At 44.2% G+C, this 24,379-nt stretch overlaps 1 long non-coding RNA gene across 1 annotated transcript; it reads right to left on the reverse strand.

The window, feature by feature from the left end:
- Positions 1-23,075: 23,075 nt before the first annotated feature.
- On the reverse strand, positions 23,076-23,887 carry LOC135371625 (uncharacterized). Its single transcript, XR_010415671.1, has 2 exons — positions 23,670-23,887; positions 23,076-23,335 (listed from the first exon to the last, which is right to left on the reverse strand). It is a non-coding gene; the product is annotated as an uncharacterized LOC135371625 (long non-coding RNA).
- Between the last annotated feature and the right edge of the window lie 492 nt (positions 23,888-24,379).

Genomic DNA, 24,379 nt, shown 5'->3' on the forward strand with positions numbered 1-24,379 from the left:
TTTAGAACTAGCTTTATCCAGATTTAAAACATGTTACTTTGAAGCGCTGTGGCACTTCCCAAACTGTGTGGCCGCGATGGATGGGAAGCACGTAAAAATAGTGAAACCGAGGAAAACTGGCTCCCTTTATTACAACGGTTCGTCCTCGTTGATGCTTGTGAAAACACAATGTATGCACACAGTGGCCTCCCGCAAACGCACTGCATGACGTGATGGTGACCTCAGGGTGTTACCTGTAAGCTTGTGTAATGACAGCCCTAAACTATTATAGCATTGCATGGTTAATTTATGATGCCAGACAACTATGAATATGTGGGACCCCGGCAGTGGCCGGCTCATGAATTAAATTTTGAGCCCCTTTGGCTTACCTGGCGTGCGACGTACTGCTCACACATTTTCTCGTTTTTAAACGAAACTGCCAGCGTCCTGAGCCGATACCTTTTGGTTTGGAACGCGAGCTTGGATCCAACTCGTTATTAATAATTAACGCATTCTGCACTGATACAACGACTACGCCGTGAGTATGGGGACCCAAAAAGTGCTTTGGTGTATACATACCTTCCGTTGCTTCGACATCCGTGTGTCTTTTTTCCATTTCAAAAGCGATCTTTTCCCACATGGCATGGTTCCTTGGCACATTTCGGTAATGCTCATCGGCAAGTTTCCATAAAATCGGGTGTTGCTCTACCAGATGTATAGATAAAAAACAAAAGAGCCTGTCACATTGGCAACAGAAGGTGTCTTTTTTTTTCTTTTTTGTTTCGTCCTCCCGGAAGACTCTGCGTGTCAGTTGTCAGATTCTGTGCCCCACGAACAAACTATCCGTGTGGTTCTTTCTCACGGACGGAGCTGCCGAGCGCAGTGATGTTGCACAAGGCTATTTCATATCTCGCCAAAAATAAGATAAAACGTGGGCGCTTCATAGATTCTGCTGTGCGATAACCCCCGCCGGCGACCGAATGGTCGGATGATTGCGTGATTATGCTGATACCTCGTTCTCCTCCTTCAGTCGCTGCGCAGTCAGAAAAGGCGCTCGTGTGAATACACCGTAATTGCCACAAAAGAGGAGTACAAATGGTTGTAATCTATTTTGATGTCTCGAAAGCATTTGACTTAATGAACCATGACCTGCTCCTTCGTAAGCTTAGTTTATATGGTGTTTCTGACTCTCTTTTATGTTTCTTTGCCTCTTACTTATGGCATCGCCTATACTCTGTTTGTGTGTCCGGAACCTATTCTGATACCTATGTTTCTACGTCTGGTGTACCCCAGGGGTCAAATGTCGGGCCTCTACTGTTTAATATTTTTATTAATGTTATTGTATCCTGTGTTAAACATTTCACCATGCTACAGTATGCTGATGACTTGAAAATAATGAAAAGCATAACCTCGCCTTCAGATTGCTTATTGCTTCAGGAGGATGCTAACAGTGTTATTTCTTGGTGTACTTCTGATTTCCTCAAAATCAACATGTCAAAAACCAAAGTTATCTCATTCACACGCAAGTCTCAAGTAACCCGATTTCAGTACTTTTCTGCTGGCGAAATAGCCCGAGTCGACACCATTCGTGATCTCTGTGTTTGTCTTTGATGCGAAGCTTCAATTTCATGAGCATGTTAGAGCAATTCGTTCCGCTACTCTGCGTATGCTTGGTTTGCTCACCTACAGCTGTAAAACGTTTTCTTCTCACACGGTATTTCTTACTCTCTGTAAAGCTTGCGTCCTTCCCCGACTTGAATATGCGTCAGTGGTATGGAATGCTTTATGTGCCACCAATATCAAACGTCTTCAAGCTGTGCAAAAGAGGGCACTTCATATCATTCATTCGCGTTTCTTGCGGAATGTCCCCGCATATTTATCTTATGACTATGACAGGCTTTCAAATTACCTGCACTTGCTTCCTCTTGTTAACCGCCGCCACATTCATGACATGCTGTTTCTTTATAAATGTGTGCACTCCATATTTGATTCCCCTTTTCTGTTAGGCCGTCTAAATTTTTGTCTCCCACGTGCTACTCTGCGGAACCCCCCAACGTTCTATGTCAACCACTGCTGTTCTAATGATCCCCTTTCACGGTGCCAAATTTTGTTTAACTCGCTTCCTTCATCTCTTGATATTTTTGCATCATCATGTACATCATTTAGGCGACATATCTTTTTGTCACTGTTCGAAAATTCATTTTCTTTGACTTTTTCTTATAATTTCCCTCTTGTTGCCGTGCGATTGTATGTGTTTCTCACATTACAATGTGCGTGTGCTCTTTTCTTGTTTTCAATTCAAGTCATATACATTTTTTTCATGTAGTTTTTCTTTTTTTGTGATTGCATAGATCGTGTCTTGTGCATATTGTCTGTATTTGCATATATATAGTGTCTCTTGGTAGTGCATTGTATTGTATTTGTGTGCGCCATCAGGGTCGTCACGGCCGTTCTTAAGCATCAGTAAAACATTATTATTATTATTATTATTATTAATGATTGGAACTCGTTGCCAGCTAATTTTTCCCCGATAACCTACATTATTTTAAAGAAATATGTAATGAACTGTACTTATTCTAGTTTTGTTGTTCGTGTTGAATTGTTTGTATTTCACGTAGTCATTTGCATTTTTTTCACATAGTTATTTGTAGAATTTTCTTGTTATCCCCATATACATTTCTCCCCCTCATGTAATGCCTTTTGGCACTTAAGGTATTAAAATGAAATTAAATGAAACTACAGCATACCTACGGCGGCTGGCCGAGCGTACCGAAGACTTGAAGTAGGTCTGGCCCTTGTGGCATCTACGTACACCACGGAATCTCCGAATCTACCACAGATGCTCCAACTGTCACATGCTGTTCCAGAAAACGTGGTTATATTGCGTGTATTTGTTACCGGATTTCCATCCGAAAAAAAAAGGAATTAAACTCGGGTCCGCAGAAACAGCGCACGCAGCAGTGTTACAATCGGAACAGCACATGGTGATTTTTATTTTTCCTTCTTATTATAATTTTGATCAGGAATTACACAGGTCATTTTCTATTCTAAATGCATTTTTGTAGGGATGTGGTATTGACCTATTATTATAGATATTTATAGCCGAATTATCTGAGAGCCGAAGCACAATGAGACAACCGTAGTAATCTGAATGCGAGTCGAAAAATCCGACAGAAAAGCCTCATCCAGCAAGACTTCAGTGTACACAATTTTCTGATACTGTGCGTGCCACAAACTTCTCACCCAGAAAATTATTAGCCATGGGAATGAATCACCTCTCGCTATTCAGGATAAGGCCCACCATGCAATAACCCCATGCGGGTATTTCCCGTTATCTACTTTGAGTGAAGCACTTCGCCCGCTTATCTTTGGAAGGAAGCGTGCCTAGCAGGTCGTGACCAGGAAAGCAATATCTGATTTTTAAGAAGACGAGCTCGTATAATATCCATTGCGTTTAACTCCGTTGTAAGTTCGTCTCGTTGTGGTACAGTGCTGGACAAAAGTTTACGGAACACGCTGTGGCGCATTCCTTCCCCAGAGTGACACGCCAGCAGCGAATGTTACCGTACGGACTTACAAACAGGCGACTGGGTTACTAGGACCATGTCTAAGTCCACTTCTGCGGTCCCATTTGCTGCTAGCGTTTCACACTGAGGAAGGTATGCGCCCGAGCGTGTTCCGCACACTTTTGTCCTGCACTGTATATAGCCTACCCCAACAACAACAACTTTATTTTGAGAGATAATAATAATGTGAACAAGGATACTGAAGGGTGTGCATATGGGAACTCACAATGCGTAGGTGCAGTTCAAGGAAACAGGTGGCAGCTGCTTCTGCCATTCGTGTAAGAAGCGGAAATGCAGTAAAGGAGACTACGTCACAGAACAGAAATAGGGAAACTCCCGAGAAGGTTCCATATATTCATGACGCAGTGTCAACGTGACGGCGAAAATGTAGCATCATGTTGTTCTGTCTTGACTTGCTCTTGTGTGTCGCATAATGTGCTCAGGAAGACACCTGTATGTTGAAAACGAGTGAGAACACACCGTGCAACGAGTTCGTCCAGTGGGAATAGCATTGTGGAACTACAACTCGGTGCTGCGGTAAAGTCACTTGGCACAGACGTTTCGCACAGTCGGTCTGGCTTTTCTGTGCGTATTAATGTGGTCTAACATGGATTTCTTTAGGCTGAACGAGACTGAGCAGAGTTGACACTTGTAAGGCTTCTCTGCTGTGTGGCGGCGTAAGTGAGGACCGAGACTGCTCTTTTGTGCAACTGTCTTCTTGCAGATGTCACATGTGAACGGTCTGGCTCCATTCCTGTGTTATTCGTTGGACGATGGCTGGCTACTCACCTTTATGAAAATAGACCACTTTCTAGCAGAGGACGGCCACGTTGTCCGCTTGCAAACCCAGTGTATCCCAATGAAACCCATGCTCATCGTTAATTTTGCAGTTCGTGTAAGCTTTGCAAAGCACTGTGAGGCAAAGGGAAGCTGTGTCCGTAGCAGATAGAATGATTAATCTACTAGGGTAATCGTCGCAATTTAACGGAGTAGACGATTTCAGGAAATCCCAGTGCTCCTTGCACGCGCGTTGCATCCTGGGAGATTATACTGTCATGAGGAAAGGAGAACGGTCGTTAAAGTAGCACACAAGTCATTTTTATCACCCAGTTTTCTTCCTATAAAACTGTTAAGTAGGGCAGTAAGATGCACCATGCGAAGTAATTTACACCACAGAGTCATAATTATCGCGAAATTGAATTTAAAATACGCCGAGAAAAGCGACCGTGCGCAACGGTGGTGAAGAGCAGTACCAGCCTGTGATCTGCCTGGAACCTCGTGCTGCCGCTATAAGGAGAACGCTCGCTGATTGGCCTAGAGAAATGTCTGCTACTCCGCTGTCGTCTGCTACTCGGCTATTCCGGGTTCTGAAAAAGCCTTTATCCTGGCTCGGTAATGCTTCGGCCGCTCCTTCTATCCCCAATTCTTTGGAAGAACTAGCAAAAGAGGTTTACGACGGCAAGGGGACGAGGCGCTGACCCCCACTGACCGGCGAACCAGAACGAGTTCTCCTTATAGCGTCATTGGTGACGTGGCATCATACCTCCTCATCCTCGTTATAGCTAGAGTGGCGAGTTAAGGGTGAACGCGCGGAGCCAAGTTTATGTGAATTTTTTTCTGGAAACAAAATGCACACATCAATACCTTTCGCGCTACTCGGTATAATGACACACACACTTTCATCAGACGTCTTAATCTGAATTTTTTTGGATGGCCCTCTGTACTCCTTTAACGTTTTGTTTTTGCTGACCTTGACACTTCGTGGACAATCGCCCGAGAGATTTTCACGTTCACTCGTATGCAGGGTGGCGAACGGCAAAAAAAAATACGGGTTCGGTTCGGGTTCGCGTTGCTTGAATTTCGTTCCGGTTCAGTGCTGGTTCGGCCGCACAAAAAATCGAACCGGTTTGCAAACCGGTTCGCAGCCCTGAACCGGTTCGCGGACCGCTTCAACGCTTCCATTTTATACCTCCCGTAAGACTGCTTTTATCAAGAAATGTATGGCTAATAGCTTACTGCTGTTGTCTGCATTGACATCTAGATGGGTACTCCGTTCAGCGAGAGCAAGGAGAGATGGATGAAAACTTACAAATAGCGTTCACGCTGATGATGCGGTGTGGTCCAGCTACTAACGGTTCCTAGAATCACTTTCTTTTCAAATGGACCGCGCCAGCAAGATACGCTTAAACGACGCCAAATACGATAGACAGCATCTTACGTAGACGACGATACTGAGCCAGCCCTCTGCGTTCGCAGTGTGAAATCGATGTGAAACCGTACCGAGGCATGTCGAAAATAAGTCAGCCAGCCTTTCTCTGTTCGAGCTCACAGCAGTGTACAGATAATCCACAACACAACTGCACTACCAGTAAGCTGTACTATATCTATTTCTCAAACCACAAGCAATCACACAGGCACCGTTCTGTGTATGTTCCTTCTACACTTGTCACGCTTCTGACTCGTTTAATGCCGACTGCTCACTTGTAAAGGGAAATGCTGTGCGTATTCGTCCTATACAGAGCTACACAACTGGTCTACTCCATTCCTGTGTTATTCGGTTAACTATGGCTGGCTATACTCACCTTTAAGAAAATAGACCACTTTCTAGCAGAGGACAACAACGTCGTCCGCTTGGAAACCCAGTGTTTGGCAAGCTTACGCATGGCACCTCCTCTCTGAAGAGGAGACACCGCAGCGCGTGCGCGGGGCTCTATCCGCGGCGGACAATACAAGGACAACTGCGCGTCAACGCGTTAAAAAAAGACGCTGCAAGCATACTTACTAAACGTCCTCGTTTGACTGCTAGGTGAAGATTTGTTAAATCAATTTTATGGAGACCAGTGTGTCCTCGTTCGGGGATTGAGACACTTGAACTCTTATGCTGACTCCTATGTTCGAACCGTTTCGTTGCGAACCGGTTACAGATATTGTTTTTGCCGCTTCCGTTCCGGTTCGGGTTCAACAGCGTTGTGAAAATTTTGGTTCGGGTTTGGATTCGGTTCCGGCAAAAAATAAAGGTTCGGGTTCGGTTCGACACCCTGCTCGTATGTAACACCCCATTTTTAGAATATCCCTGGAAACGTTCATCTTAAGTGTCAGCTGGGTAGCCTTCTGGAGAGGGGCCTGAACCCCCTGGGATATTTTCGCGGCGAGGTTCTGAATCGCCCATGCAATCGGCGCCTATACTGATGTGGGTAAAGTGAGCATGTGCCTGACTGACATTCGAAGGAGAAGAGGGCAGCGGTTTCAAGAACAGTTAACATCAGAAAGTACCATTTTACGGCATGGAGAAACCAAGAGAAACCAATACAGTTTGCGAAACTTCTTCTCTTTTCTGATAAGCAAGTTCCCATTATTGAAAGCGGCGCTATGCTCTCTTGGATTTTCTGAAGTCGTCCGTTAACCTCTCTAGTAGTCCACAAAAATATGTAGGTAACTTGCGCTTTCCGGTTGTAGAGCTTCCGCCAATGGGGGGATATGGCTTATTGCAAAGAAAAAAATGTTTTCGGAACCAAAGGTTCGAGAAGCGAGTGCCAAATTTCTGCCCAATGGGAGACGCACAGTTATGTCAATGCAGAACGGCTACAGTCTATCTCCCCTGTAGGTGTCCTTGCAAGCGCGTTGGGAATGGTACGGCTTCGTTTCAAGTGCATTGCAAACAATATACAACCACCAGCAACAGCAACTTTATTCAATGATGATGATGATTTAGGAGTTTCATCACCAGTTTCCCGCCTCTTGGTTTACCTTTCTTTGCAGCGCGTTGACCTTGATGGTGGTGACAACCGACTTATCAGAAAGAAAACAAAACAACCGTCTTATCACAAAGATGTCAAAACAAATGACGGCGAGGACACTTTCTCGTCTAGACGGAGATTTCGCGCGCGATTCTCTGCGAAAATCAAGCAGGCGGGCTTAAAGCGTAATTTTTACTAATCTTTTTCTACTATTTCTGTTGCGATAATATGCATAGTTTTTGTTGGGTCTGCGGTTATCCGTGGAGGACATCATATTTCTGTAAAATTAGTGAGGTTCGCTTGGCAATTTTCAAAGTTCAATTGAACGAATTAAATTTCCCGCAATTAAAAAAGTCCGACAACACTCCGGCGAGTACGTCGCCAGATATAATTTTAATCGCCTTAGGTGAAACACCCAGTATAATCATAATATAATCAGCCTGATAACTATATAACTATTACCATAACTATTATTCTATGGAATGAATAAACTTATTCCAGCAAATCAACATTGTTTCTCTATTGGCTCGACACGAATACAAAGGTTATGCGATCAGCAAAAACATACGCATCAAAACAAAGAATACACTCAAGAAAGTGCTGTCAACATTTTACATAAAATTTCGCGGAACACAGAGATAATAATAATGTAAACAAGGAGAAACTGAAGAGTGTGCATATGGGAACTCACAATGCCTAAGTGCAGGTTAAGGAAACACATGGCAGCTGTTTCTGCCATTCGTGTAAGAAGTGGAAATGCAGTAAAGGAGACTAGATAACAGAACAGAAATACGCAAACTCCCAAGAAAGTTCCACATACTCATGACGCAGTGTTAACGTGACGGCGGAAATGTCGTCTCATGTTGTTCTGTCTTGTCTTGTACAGGGTGCTCCTGTGTGCCGCATAATGTGCTCAGGAAGACACCTGTATGTTGAAGATGAGCGGGAACAGACCTTGCAACGCGTTCGTCCAGTGGGAATAGTATTGTGGAACTACAACTCGGTGCTGCGGTAAAGTCACTTGGCACAGACTTTGCGCACAGTTGAACTGGCTTTCCTGTGCGTCTTAATGTGGTCTAACATGGATTTCTTTAGGCTGAACGAGACTGATCAGAGTTGACACTTGTAAGGCTTCTCTCCTGTGTGGCGGCGTAAGTGAGGATCGAGACTGTTCTTGTGTGCAAATGTCTTCTTGCAGATGTCACATGTGAACGGCTTGGCTCCTGTGTGCGTCCTCTCATGAGTAATCACATTCCATTTCCACTTTGAAGTGTAAGGACAGAAAGAACATTCAAAGACCCCATTCCGTCTTGTTTTAGGTTGTGTAGTGCCTGCGCCAGAAGTATAAACAGTTGCAAATCACAGTGGTTCAACTGGAAATCACATTGCATGCAAATGAAGAGTAACAACCCCTCTTAGATGGCACAAACGTAATGGTTATTTGTAATTGATCTAATAGGGAGTTTTAGTCGGAAGAACTATACGATTCAGGGGGCTATGGAATCTAACTTTATCAATGTGATATCGGCCCGTTGAAATAAATAGCGTGATTTGCTTATGATGTGTTTCGGACCATTATCGTGAACTCATTCTTCCTGGGTTTTCCTCAGACGCTTTCAGACATATGTCGGTACAGTTCCCTTAGAAGTCGGCCCAGGACGCACATTCCCCCACGGCGTCAGTCGTGACGTTGCCCACCTCTGTGAGGCTGAGAACGGCGAGCCCTTTAACCACCACCACCGTGATCTCATTCCGGTCAACAACAAATATCCAATATAACCTTTGAAGGCGGGGCAACAACAACAAAAAGGGTAGAGGAAAACAACGAAGGTAGATGAACAGTTGTTTGTTTGTAAGGGAAAAAACAGAGGAGAAATTGAATTCGTCTCCCGACTTGTTCTGCTACTCCTAACATAAATTCTCACCCTCATCCCATTCCTCAACCCCCCAAAATAATTATCATGTGCTCTACTCGCAGGTTCGCCATTCACTATTCACATGTTCGCCATTCATAAGTCTACTACTCACATGAATAGTCAGAGGAATACTCTTTGCGTGTGGTATACACAATATATACCCAATAAAATAATTATCGATTGTTCTACTCTGGTCGCATGACTACCAGCGATTAATAAAATTGATCAATATTTGGACAGAATTGAGAAATAAAAATAAATGATAAGTAAATAAAAAACTTGAAAAACATTGACACCCTTGATGGGACGAAATAGCGAGTTTGAGCGTGAGACAGCTTTAGAGGGGAATACATATGTGTGAATAGATGAATTCAAGATAACACATGACAAAAATAAACTAGTCAATGAACACACGGCCAAGAACTATCAATCTGTGCTTAAGTCAACAATGTCACGAAGTAAGCTGCAATGTCCCCTGTGGAGGAAAAGAAAACAGGTCACTGTACGTGAATAGCCATGTTCGCAACTGCTGATATTCTACAATGCACCAGTTTGATTGGCATATCTGAAAGAACATGTAAACTTTTTTTTAAATGCTGGACCAATCCCCCCCACCAAACCTCCCTGCATAGGTGGACAGTACTCCAAAAACTGTAACCACTGACGACGTTCTTGTAAAAGAGAACTTCCAAGCGAGTGGGAAGGAATACCCATGTACTCATTTCACAAATGCAGCAGAAACATGTGTATTGTGGTCCTCTCCTAATGTGAAGCATGTGTGGTCTATGTGTGGTCTATGCGAGCAGGATATATCTATCGATCTATGGAATCTAATCTATCGAATAGGTGTACCAACGTTCAAAGGTACTGGAGAGCAGTCTGTGAAAAGGATGGCACTACAAATCAGCCCCATTCGAAGTAGTGTACAGGCAGGTATGTGAAATGAGCGCAGGGAACACACAAAATAATGACGCAGTTCTCTGATTAAAGTTACACTGCCATGCTCTAATGTTCTTCCTTGCAAGGGCGATGGATGTCTTCATAGGAGTAGGGCGCTGCTCCAAGCTCATTTTCCAGGTAAAAGGCATACAGCAGAGATCCGCTGGAAAGGATTTACAAACTGTCAAGCACTATAAAGATGGGATGGTGCACAAATAGTATACACCAATATCTACTACTATCTATCTATGTCTACAAAGCAGAAGGGTACCCGGAAATTTAATCTTACGTTACACAGCTTTAACCATCTGGATGCATTGATCTGCCAGTGTTGAGCAACTTATGCACGCCATGACCAAAAATCTCAGTGATCCGGGTTCGTTTACCCAAGCCTGAATGAATCGGCTTCTTCGTCTACCACCAGAATGCTTCAAGCCTTGCTCGTATGGAGCGGTATGTGTGTCAACAAGCAATACAAGTGCACTTTTAGTGGGATCTTTTTTTTAGGGATCTGCCGCAACGCGCAATGCGAGCACATCGTTCGAATTCTTCTATCTATCAAAGCAGAGTATGTTGGACAGTGACATCTCATAACGTGACATGGCGCACATGGCTTCCTCCATCGCGAGAAACGACGAGATGAGAAAGTCCGAAGAAATTCCCTGAAAGTGGAAAAGCAACAGTGAGCAGAAATACTTATGCAATGGAGTGACAATAAATTTGGAGGCAATGTGAAATTTGATGATAATCGAATCTATGATGTTCGCTCGTGCTTTTGATACTACTCCAGAAAGTGCCAGGAGCCTCCACAAGCACGAGCCCTATGCGACTGCCAATTTTACCAGCGCCACAGTGGAACGATATTCCATCCGTCAAGCATCTTGCGCTGGTGTATCCGACTAAGGCAGCGCTGCATAGAGGACATATATACAGAGCAAGATACTTGTTCTGCGTAGCCCAATGGTCGGTCACGAACGTAGATGCGCAGTGGCGAATGTGTTTGCTTTACCTCACTAACAGCAAGCATTGAACTATGAAGAATACCAGAATGACAGCAGTAACACCTCAATCCCCTTGTCATATATATCGACAGAAATGGTGCACAACGAAAGCAACTTCCCAGCGATAGTCTAAAAATGCGTATTGCACACAAACTAATTTATAATGACTGTCCTGAAACAATACGCAGTATCCTGAAACAGGATACTATCTCATAGGTACGGTACTATGTCTCAGGGTCATATGGTAATCAATATGAACAGGGTCGAACAGACGCATATCATATCTGGAAGAATTGCAATTTCACATTTGATACGCATCATGTTCGTCTACAAGCTAACCACGGGTTAACTCCCTTAACCAAAGGGATTGCGTTGCACTGGATAAGAGTTTTTGCACGCACAAGTTTTTGAAGCAATCACGCCAACACATTGAACACGAGGATGTCATGTGCGCACGGAGCCAGGAGATGATCGCCAGTCTCCAATGGTTTTTACCAGTAGCACTAGGGGAGTGTTTCATACGCTCTGTTACACCCCTCAGGAACCCGGAACCATGAACTGACACATTCAACTTCCACGAGCATGTACAAAGCAAACAATGCACTCCGCCATCTTCTCTGCTCCTCTCGATGTCGCTGCGTCGCTCCTAATCAAGTGAGCGCCCAGACACCGTTGGTTGATTCGCAGGCTGCGGAAAGCGAAACCACAGAGACAGCGTCTTGAATATCTCGGAGATATTGTCCCTTTGTGTACGAAGTTCATTTAGGCATTACTGAATGCTGGAGAACCCCGAAAATTGTGTGCGTGTGGAGAAACTTTGAATGTGCACGAAAAAGGGGGCGAATACACCATTCACACGCCATTACTCATTCGAAAGAAATAAAGAGCTTTCCTCACCATCTTCGTAATTCAAGCGTAAACGAGAATATACTGACAGTGACCCCATGACAACGGACACACTAGATGTGAAATTGATAAATTATGAAGCGGAATAGAAAACGTCACCATCGTCAGCATCGCAAGGTCTTGCCGCCATCGTCGTGTACATCTTTGAAATTGCTCATTTCAACCGGGCACTTGAAATAAGTCACTTGTTGCGCTAATATATTTTCCCTGTTTCTAACATTTGGTAGAGATGCAGTCCACTCCCCTACACTAACACTTCTAAACGTAAATTTTCCAAAAAGCTCTCTGCCAAGCTTCCCTGCTGGAAATAAAGGGCATGATCTCAATGAATTCTCCCGCAGTTCCAATGAGATTCAATGTGAAATCAGACGACCAATTTATTCAATGTGCATAAGAGGAGTATTTCTCATTGAGGGAATTGGGAGTTTTGCAGGGAAGCGGCCTTCGCGACAACGTGTTCCACCATGTTGTGTGGCGAAGGCTGCGCACAGGGAATAAAGAACCAATTCAAGGAATTGGTCTAATGAGTATCAATGAGAAACGCTGACTTCCAATTGATTTAATGAGATACTCCACCAATACAAGGAATGCGAAGCTAATTGAATGAATTCGCCCAATGTGAACGAATGAGACACGATCATTCCCAACTGAAGGAATGAGATGCTACCTTTTCGGCGCCGTAGCACGTTTCCCCATCCGCGCTCCAAAATAGTTCGCGTGATTTCAAATGTTTTTGAATATTTCCTCAAAGGTACAGGAGCCGTGGTATAACCTACTGTTGCGCCTCCGACTTGAAGCTATTGTGTTGCAATTCATGCAATATTGCACTGCACAGAAGTGGAAGCGTCCGCCAGTCGCCAGCGGAATAGTCAGTCTCTTATGAATCGTCGAAGTGTGAGGATGGCGGTCGCGCATCTGCATCAATTCGCCCTTTATCTTTATGATCTTTGCCGTTTTAAGGTACGTAGTTGACGTGTAAGGCGTTCCTGCTCTTTGTATGCCTTTACCCCTGCAGGTATTATGAGCGCTGACGGAAAGATAGCAAGATGAAGTGGAGTGTTCTAGTGACTGTTACCAACCGCGCTGTGTGAAACGGTACGTAATATGTTTTTTTGCCTTCTGACATTATACCGACGTCATTTGAAATTGTATTTGAAATATTATATGAAGTGTATCTGAAATGCTATTTCGTGCAGGTTGAGCCTGTACAAGGCGGCAGGCAAGGGAGTCTTTGTCACGATGTGACTATCGCGACGTCGTGGGAACGCAGTCTCGCCTAAGTTGGATATGCGTTAATTTTCGCTCAAGAACGGCAGGCTAGACCGTAAATCGTGAGGCGGCAGCTGTACAAGACAGTGAAGAACATGGTTGTCGAAAAACTCAGTGATTGAAGAAAATTTCCCCCCTGCGTTGTGCGCTCTTCGTTGTTTGGACGTTGCGAGAACGAGCCTCCATGGATTACGGTAGTGTGTGTTAGTGATGAACGTAGGTACGCCTTCAAAGACGCGTAAGTGCTGAATTGAGTATTTGTTCGTGCTATTTATTGTTTCGTTTGGTTTCTCAGTTCCATGAATACTCACACATCTGCAAGTCATTTGTTTTCGTTCGTTTTTGTGTCTTGCTATTTGTCATAGTTTCACACCTACTGTATTGTTATGTGAACAATAAATTTTCACGAAGAAACCACACCGAGTGTATTTCTTTTTGCAGCCACAACTTCTTTAATTCTTCAACGTAACTTTCATTAGGAGCAACGGTTTTGAATGTTACTACTCATTAAAAAAGTGCATTGGCAGGGAGAATATCAGGGTGACTTCAGTGGGAAATTCCATACACTCTTAAACCCGTACCTTTTATTGTAACTTTTAGAAACATGTAACTTCTATATAGACGTAGATTTCGAGATTTCTTATAGGTTACACCACTGTAACGTATATTTAGAGGTTAAAAGCGACCAAGGTCATGTCTTTACAACACGAATAGAAGTTACATCTCGGAAAAAACAAAAACAGCTTGTTGTAACTTATAAATGTACCCTCTACTCCGACACTGTAACTTCTAAGCGAAATCTCCAACGATAATTTCTTTGTTAGTTTCTTATCGTTTGTTTTCCTTCTGTTTTTCAGCATAATGCCACGTTTCAGCCTCCCATTCGAGACGACAGTTGCGAATCTACGCGCGTTATTTTTTATCTGTTTCAGCGTCATCTATACGTCGACTACATGCTATCAATGCTGTATGAACACAGATTATAAGTTCGCAGTCTGGAATACTGATCGTATGTTTCTTTCTAAAGGGTGGAAAACCATTGTCAATGCCGCAACCACCAAGATTTCCGATTTCGCTGCGTAGCCGAGCTTGGTCTAGGTCTATCCACACTGAGAGCCGTTTCCTTGAAACGCTTAACGCTCGTCGTCCGTCCGTTAACAAGTGTAATCTGTTTTAATCAGTGGTTTTCCTCGCGTTTATCATAGTATCGTCAGGAACAACGGAAAAGCTAGATGTCGCTAGCAAACAAGGATATTTTCGGTGTTCTCAGGGGAAAGTGTAGTGAGTGCGAAGATTGCAAAGAATATATAACCGAAAACGAACGTCACCACCGCAGCCCTAATTCACACACTTCATACACTGGGTAAGTGTACATTTTGTGCTAGGTACGTGCGTTATTTTGATAGCAAGAGATCTTAGCGCATGTTTGTTGTGATTATGGCAAGCGTTTTGCGGTCCTGCATATGAACGCCACTAACGCTTGCAACTTTTCTGCTCTTATTTGGTCGCCAAGTCAATAGACCTCTACCTGTTTGTAAACAAATGACGTCATAGTGTTCGACAGCGCCAAGAGTTTGGTAGAGTTGAACTACGTTCAAAGCTAGTGGCGAACAAGGTCATGCCCGAAAACGACGGTTTTGAGGGGATTACGATGGTCTCTGAAAGGGACGCGACCTTCGGTTCTACTTTTCTTTCAATAGGAGGCAGCAAACAATTGCCAATTCGAGGAACCCAGCTCCCCCCTTCCGAGCTGTTTCGGTTTTTGTCTGTCTACCAACGTCATGATGACGTTTCTCGGGTAGAGGTTTATACACCGGCGTGCATTTTGCGAGCTGCGGATATATGCATCGAGATATATAATTCGCAGCTTCCTACTCGTTGTATTCTTACGATATTCTAAGACTCAATCGCGGAGTGAACGCCTTCCTGCATTTATGCTGCTTTGTACCTTGTGCTTTGTACCGATTTGAATGGTTCCGTAATTGTTACTCTCATTGCCCAAACTTTTGTTCCCAGGATCCCACATGCAGGTTCACATATACCGTCACCAGCGCAATGCAGTACCTCACAAACTCGTCCCAGAGCGCCTCCAACGCTGATAACGCAGTAATGTAGTGTCTCCTGCGTTACTGTACACTCATATTCCTCAAGGTTGTGTGCGTTTTATGTAATACTGTATTGCCATTTGCGCTCGCCTCTGCAACACGAATGTGGAATAAATTTTTTTCTGCTGCAATTCTCCATTTCGTTGGGTGTGTTCAGCTTAGCAAACATAGGTCAGTTGTTTTGACTCGCTAGCTTCCTCGCACTTTTATGCATTGCTTCTCACTTAGAAGATAGTTCTTTTTTCCACATACATGGTAAAGCGACCATGGTTTCTCCTCACATCAGAATCGCACTTGTGCACAATGTGTCACCTCTCCACAGACTTCTGTTTTTGTAATATACATATGTTCAAGATCTCCTTTTCTGCGGGTTCATTTTGGTACCTTGGTGTGTTCTGTAAATGTCTGTCCATATCCCACGCACGGGGTGTTTGTTTTTATTCGCATCACACCAGCGCTCATTTGACAGGTGGGTTATGTTAATTTTCGCAAATTAACCCATCCGTAGTTACAAACATTTCCAACATTTCCTGACGCATTGTTTGTAACTACGGATCGATTAATTAGCAAAAATTCACATAACCCACCTGCCAAATGAGCGCTACTAAGCGCGAATAAAAATAAACATCCTGTATAAAAAGCCGCACGTTGGCGTAACCTTTACGGGCAGGTGCTGGATTGAAGGCCGTGACCTCTAATTAGTGGGTTCCCTGTAACTTTTATCAAAGGTACTGCTCAGAGGGTACCTAGTAGCTTCTGAAATAGAGGGTAAAATATTGCGATTTTTTACCTTTTACTAAAGGGTACCGAGTTAAGAGTGTAGTGCAGCACGTTGGCTCAATGAGACGCAAGACTGACTTCGAATGCATTTGTATGGGTGCTATTAAATGTGTCTCGAATTGGGCCCCATTGACTTCTACAGACGATTTCCATTGAGACCAATTAAAACACCAGTTGTGTCCAATATAATATTTGTTCCAAATCATCTATTGGGAATTGGAATTTCAGTTGATTTTTTAATGGTGTTTGTCTGAAAGACGTCCAATTGAATTCAATGAGTTTTTCGGAAAATCTTCAATGGGACCATTTCTAGCAGGGTTGATAGCTGAACCTCCAGTGTTAGCAACGCCGGAGCTTCGTTCCGGTCGTTGTTTGCTTACTGTAATGGCCCATACGTACACACCTGCGGACGACGGTGTCAACATGACGGTAGTACGGCAGCCCTCCACACGCCGAATCCATCCACCCGTATTTAGGTGAACAGATGTGCAGGACTTCCACGACTGGTTCTCGTCGTTGCGACAGGAAAGACAATCGCTGGCGCAATACCTTGTAGCTTAACGCCGCCGCCTCCTATTTGTGGGACATACCGAGGACCTGCTTCTTCAATCATGAGACCGATTTCGCCTTCATGGCACTCATTTATCACGAAAAGCAAGGTCATCTTCGGAAGGCCCTACATTTCGCGAGCTGACGTGGAGCCAAAAACCAGGCAGTAGAATACAGCCGCGTAGTGAGTCCTGCACATCCTAAGGACACAATCATCCTTGCCAAACGCGTGAACCCCGAGATACCTGAGCCCGACGAGATCAGGTACATTATCGAGACCCCATTGCCAAGGCCCAGACTGCACACTCCTGTCCAGAAGTATGTCGCGTTCTGCTTGTGGCGATACCTTGGTGCCCATGCTACTTATGTGCAGGTCAGAGGCGAGTCTTTATGGTACTTATGCGTCCATTTATGCTGATGACAAGCAACGTTTTGATATCATGATTCTTACTTCACCCGAAACGCAAACCGAAACCCTTCGAGTCGGAAACAATCCGCGATCGAAGTGCGTGGACATTTGCATGGTGTGGCGCACACAGTTGCTGTTGTGTTTTAGTGCCCTTTGATCCTGAGCCCGCGTGGACACGGTCGTGCCCCAGTTTTCGTTATATCTTAGGAACAGGGAAGGGCAATAATAATGACAGTTTGGGCTATATCACGACCCCAGTAATATTTCGGAGTAGCTACGTATTTGTATGATGTATTGCAAAACTCATTCTATGAATTTATTCGTATTATAAGCAAAAATAGCAAATGGGGTAGCTGGTAACTATTACACAACCTAGCATCTGATTACAGCACTCGCTACAACTCTCATAAAAAAGTTTCCTTGATTAGGTCGCTTCGAAGTATTCCGAATAATTATTTGCGCTATACAAAGCACCACTTGGAAATTCAGCGTCGTTTTTGTGCAGTTGTTTGGCTGCGTTGTTCATCGTCATCAGTAACATAGCACAAAAAAATTAAACTATTACATGTATTATAATACTCTAAAAGGGGTGTAAGCTTCGCAACCGTCGTACGCGTACGCGTAACTCGTGCGTATAAAAAGAAATACGAATCTTCGTTGTCGTCGTAGGGCACTTATGCCCAGGGCCCGCTCTGGCCGAGGGACGCAGAGTCGAGACAACTCGTCTTCACATTTCGAGCTTCGAGAACAGACTCCTTTATTTCACACTATGTACAGTAAACGAAATCGGAGCATTGGATTACGTGAGTTACAATATGCTGCATTAGGCACGTACAGACCACCCTGCCGGGGAAGCGTACCCTGGCCCGTGGCATCCCCTTGCAAGTTATGACTAACGTGTCAATGAGGGCAAACACACGCACTTGCAGTGTTTATGTATGGCGTGTCAGAGTACAGCTCACAGGGGCAATAGTTAGCTCCTCAGAGTTCCAAAGTCCGATTTACGCGTTGTCACCGGTGCACTCCATCGGTAATTTTCCTGTGTCACTCAAACGTTTGGGCACAACCAAGGCCCCTACGATGAGCTTACATCAAATCCCCCAAAGAGAGGGACCTCAGGGTCAAAGGTTACTGCAGGCTTTCGCGCGCTCCTTCGAGGCCAGCGTCCCCAAGTATGAGTCACCCATTTACAAGACCTTTGCAGTCACAAGCAGTACGTCCAGTCACGCTTGTAAACACTTGCACCATGGAGACTCCCACAATTTTGGATGGTTCACTTTTTATTCTGAAGACTGGCAAGATGAAGACTCCGTCACACTGAGCGCAAATTGCAGACCATACCCCAAATTGATCAGCACTATGTCATCAGACCGCGGGGGCTTTCTCATTTGTCAATCTTCTTCTAACACCGAATAAACATACACTAGGGCACATTCTCTTTGACAGCATTTTAAAATGTGACCGCCTCGAACGAAATATGACTGGAGGATGACCGTGTCAGTACCCAAACTGCACAGATTGTGTGCATTGCTACCTTGTGGTTCTCTCTCCTGTGTCTTCGTCTGTTTGTGCGTTTTTGTATTATTATGCTTCTTCATCAACTGTCCCAATACTGCACTCTTTATAAGCTTGATTTATGTTTTTTTTTCCTTTCTTGGTAACCCTCAGGTTTAGTATCAACGTATACTGTATGTCAAACATTACTCGCGTAACATAGAGAAGTATTATAATTGTATTATATTACAATACACGAGTAGTACTGCCCACTGCCGGTTACGAGTAATACTGCCCACTGCCGGTTATACAACACGCACGTCAGTTCAGAAAGTGTCGCTTCCTTCTCATAATTTCTGTGCGTTACAACATGGGGCTTATGGCAGTTACTGCTGAAACTTATTTTCCAATAACCCCAACTGGTGACCATTTAGGCCACCATTACGTAGTATTGTAAACTTGGTTCAACAGTAAAGGTAAAAAGTGACGTGAAATAAATTAGATATCCACGATACTTTGTTATCAGTACTTGACCACAATATACTGTTACGCGCTTATTGTGTGTGAAAACACAGAATAAGTGTCTCGGTCCAGCTGTAGTTCAGCTTTTGTAGGTATGGTTGTCGTTAACGCGTAACCGTTAATGCTCGTGTCGCTCACAACACGCTCAAAACTGAACACTTCTTATATACTTGCGTGAAAGAAGCATATCGGTAGGTTAACAATAAATCCACCGAAGGAAATACGCAGCAAAAAATATTAGGCGACTCGCAATATTTCGCACTTACAATGTTAACAAACGAATCGAGGGGGCCAGCCTGCAAAAATTGGATCCGCACCTCGAAAAGAGCTTTCTTTCTTGTCCAAACGCCAACACGTAAATATGCAAGGTTTTTAACGTAACGTGAAGAAAAAAAAATCATATTAGAAATGCACTGTCTGAACATTATGGGGCCAACACCATTGTCTCAGGGGATACTTACCACTACTTCTGAGCATTTTTTTCTCTTCTTTTCTTTTTTGCAAATTTACTTAATGAAATTGACTTTTCCTGGTTGATCTCTGAAATTTGCAGAGTCAACCACGCGTTTAGTTGGAATATTCTCACTAATGCCTTGTGGTCAGTGATCAGAGAGCAAGATCGTCCCCGTAGATGGCCTCCAAACTTGGTCAGTCCAGATATTTTAGCAACTCTTTCCCTTTCTATCTGGGAGTAACGCTTCTCTGCGCATGTCAACGTCCTCCATCGAAATCCCATTGGCTCATTCATATTGCCTGAGCGGGGCGTTAAGAGCTGATACCACCTCCGGCGGCCCCATGCATTTTGTATAGTACAAACTTTGCACACTCTTTCGGTAAATACTGAACCGAATTTCACGAGACAGGTCTTGTTCGATAGCATTCCGAAACGCGCTTTGTCGCTTCGGGAAAAATATTCGTTTTCTCAATTCATTTTTCGAAAGACGTCACTGAAGTACAAAAAAATACCGAAATTGGATACTGACGCTGTGAAACGCTCTTCTAAAAAAAGCTAAGAGACTTATGCAGGAATTTTCCGAGAGCGGCGTAACTAAAATCTTTCTAAACCATTTTAATACCAGGATAATCCGCATCCGAATATCTGTTCTCCCGATATATGATAAAATATGAAGGTATGTAACACGCTGCTTGATTGATGTATTTTGCGCCTCCTTTTGGCGCCATATCGCAGTCTATATGTGGGAAAAGAATCCCTCCGCCACACAACACCCCATTCTTGATTCCCTTTCCTGCCAGGTGCCCTTCCCTTGAAACACAGCCCTTTCTGGGAGACTAGTAAAGGGACGACATAAGCAACAAAAGGGTCTGCTGTTTGAGACAGTGCGTGTATCGTACCCTCTGAGTCTGCCCCCTGTTGTTTCCGACCTGATTGGTATGACAATGCACGCTTTCCAACAGGCAGGCCTACGGCTGTGTTGTATCAGCCTTGTTTGTTTTCTGTGGGCAGAGGCCGCTAATTTTTCGGTGAAGGGACCCTGGATCCTAAGTTTAAATGGTGCTGTCGTTGTAAGCATACGAGTTTTTAACGGCACTGAATATCAAAATCGGCACTGATTTTGTTATCAGTTGCTTTGGTGCCGAGGTACAGGAAAAATGTTACAAAAAAAAAAACGTTCCCGGAAGAAATGGCCCCGAAACAAATGGTCCCGACGGCAAAGGCGACAAACAGCTGCAACAAACTTTCATTGATCGTCAATATCCACCGAACCTAGTGCAAGATGCCCTCAACAGGGCTCGCAAAGTAGATCGCATTAGCTTGTTCGAAAAAACCAAAAATAACTCGAAAACCAATTCGGTAAACTTAACTGTAACATTTGCCGAAAATATCCCAAAGATTAACAGCATACTTAAGGCTATGGTCTCAGTCCCCTCTTAAAAGAGGTAACTTTGTACCAGACCTGTAGCTCTCATTTTCGTCTGTTGGTGGTGAAACTGGTGCCATTCGGAAGCTATGATTCTTGACTCGGGGGGACCGTCTTCCGATTTTCGGCCAGGCATGCGGTTGCGGCGCTATAAGGCCTGGAACAGGCCAATATCTCCCATTATGGGTGGTCTTAGTACGAAACTTGCGCAAAAGGGAGAGCAGATAGCGGCGCACAATTTGTTGCGTTGTGTTGTTCTGTGATACGTGGAGGGTGGACCGTCTCGCTCTTATTGATATATGACGCCGATAATCCGGAAGCGCCTTCAGAAAAACATGAAAAAATGTCTTTCTTTGGCTTCCTGTTTCGAGGTGTTCTAATGTCACCACACCAGCCTAGAAGTGGCAGTAGATGGGCAACTATGCGCAAAACAATTACTGAAAATTTCAGCATGATTGGAAGAGCACAGGTTATTACGTTCCAAAACATTCTCACCAAACCGAAACTATACAGGATTTTCGGTGGCCACATCGTGGCGGAGCACGTAACTACCGTGTGATCAACTCCAGTATTCTGCGAAAGGTGGCGCTTGCGTCACTTGTGTTCGTTACACTGATCTCTATGTATAAAGGCTGGATAGCGGATGGGTGAGGGTATCGCGGGAAAGGGTACGACCACCGGCCGCCATATTGCGGTGCTCAAAAGAGCGATTACAGCCCATAGGAATGCATGTAAGCTGTGACAAGTTTTGCTGTTTGTGAGCGCTCCCCTTGCTGCTTCGCTAAAATTTTGCCACGGATCGCTGCAGAAATCCCTCGTGATTGAGTTCCTTACGTTTTTTGTGTGAAATCCCGTCACATACATGTTATTTCCTTTCTATTTTGTACTCGTGTGAGCGCGTGTCGTTCCAATCTTGTACTTTGAACTACGATTATGTGATTTGCTGGTTTTGTGTGGTGTTGTATTTGTTGTGTTACGTTTCCTTTGTCGTCCGTCAGCGTGTTGCTTCCCGTGTTTCTCCCATTTCCTTTCTGCTCGGGGGTGCTAGAGGTAGAGTGAATAAGTCATAAAAAGGCTAAGTAGCAAGGTCTTGTGGTGAAAGTTCCAACATCAAAGTATCACAAGTCCAGTTGCAACAGCAAGTTTGAAGCAGTCAAGCAGGTAAGTGGGCAGAGTGCATTACTGGTTGTTGAATATGATCAACCTTGACAATTTCTTTCGCAGGTGAGGCCTGGCTGTCACCTTCTCTGTATATTCTTTGGCAAGGTGGTACAGTCCGATACTGCTGTAGCACTGGGAAACTTCTTTGATCAGACGGATCACATTGTTTTCATTTGGGCTGCATTCAAACATGTGTTGTCGCAAGCTTAAGCAGCGAGAATAAAGAGTAGACATTCGAGGTTGAAAAATTATTTATTGTCTCTAAGTAAAGTAAACATGCTGGAATGCACCAAAGAGACATGTGGCTGGTGTGTTTGTATTTTCACTCACGTCCACTTATTTCCTTGCTTTCTTTACGGTTCTTCCACAGCATTTTATGTCATAAAACATGATGTCCAGTCAATGACAGTATTCTGTTCAGGAAGTAAGAACTGCTGCTATTGAAATGAAGCTGAACCATCGTGTGCAGACAGGGAATAAGATGTAACACGTTCGAATTGTTGGACATAGACGAAAACTCAACGCAGGCAACTCAGGGTCGAACTCAGCTGCACCTGTGTAGTGTTATTTTGTGTCCGAAGTAACTTGGGAGCAACTCGTTCTTTTTTTTAAGTAACTCTGTAACGTTTCAAGCTACGTTTCGGGCTGAATAACTTAGTTGCATTTTTCACACGGTAACTTTGTAACGAGTTCCTTTTGACGGGCAACTTCTCGATCTATGCTTTCAACTCTGCATGCTTTTTGTACACTACATAAAGTAAGATACTTTTGCCCCAGTGAGTTTGTTGCGTATTTTAAATGCATGCAAGTGAATTCCTAGAGGTACATATTTTGAGCAAGATAAATGAGCTTTTCATGCATGTGTGTTCAACTAGCTTTTAGTGGATATAAATCTGGCCTCTACATATGTCGCATGCATTATTACTTTCTGGAGGTGTTCTGGGAAGTCGAACTTGTTGGGCACAGCGTCAGGCCTCAGTCGAACGGTTTGGCCCGTTCTGTCGAAGCATTTGTTTTTAAAATGTTTGCTGCAGACCAGTGATGTCGTCGACGGCGTCCAGTCCTTTCGCCTGACATTTACCGCACACTTTGTTTAAATGTTCTGGGCGGCCGTGAGGGAACCTGCATTGAACAATTTATGCCATCAATTACGGAAGGGATGACAAGGCTAATCCAAGCAAGCAATCGCCGATACCGTGACCAACAAACTGAGCCGTAGATATCACAGCTGACAAGCGCACTTCAACGCCTGCTGAGTGCCGAGACCATACCCGTGAACTGCAGGAAGGCTAGACTATCACAATGACTCTATGCAGATAACGTACGGCTTAAAGTTTAACGCTTAGATCTTGAGATACGATTCACAAAGTGCCGCGCACATGCATCAACAGCAACGTTTTGTCACTCCGCTCGTGGACTAATAAATCACATTTATTTGTAAAACCATGTCACTTACTTGTGAAATGTCGTCCCCGGTGCCTTGCCAGTACGGTCAGCACACCCATAACCACAGCAGGCGGGCATGACACCACAAAAGTGCTACGCAAAGGCGCATCCACATAATGCAGCTGAGTGGCGGACGGCAATGTTTTGAGCTTCCCAAGATGGCGGCCGGCGACCGTACGGTTGCACCCTCAATCCGCTATCCAGCCTATTACTATAGAGATCAGTGTGTTCGTTATGTCACGTTGGTTGCTCTGGCGCTCTGGCTGTGCCGCTGTGCTGCGGGACGCATTCATCTACGCCGTTTTGACAGGAGCTGACTGTCGTGTTCTGATTTGAACTGTTGATGCTGCGGTAGGCTACACGTTCATAGTATCGTTGCTGCTGCCGCTTCGTACAAACTGGAAACGCGCGGCAATGACACGGCCGTGCAAGAATCCTCGGAAACCGCGGAGTTGCGGTCGGAAATCAGTCCGCAAGCTGCGTCGGCGGCTGTCGAGAGAGAAACGGTAAGTTGTAATCAAGTGATTGAAACTTTGTACTGGCGCTTGCTCTTATTTATTTGTTATTCTCCGTAGGCAATCCAAGCTGTGGTTTTGCCCCCTTGTATGGTCTTAGGCATCAATGGTCTTAGTCTAGCGTCATTGCCTTGACTCTGGGGGCAAGACTGAGAAGCACCTGTATTACGACTCTCCCCCGATTATTATTTTTTTTTTGATAGTC

The sequence above is a fragment of the Ornithodoros turicata genome, chromosome 1, assembly GCF_037126465.1.
Source record: "Ornithodoros turicata isolate Travis chromosome 1, ASM3712646v1, whole genome shotgun sequence".
In the NCBI taxonomy this organism is placed as follows: Eukaryota; Metazoa; Arthropoda; class Arachnida; order Ixodida; family Argasidae; genus Ornithodoros; species Ornithodoros turicata.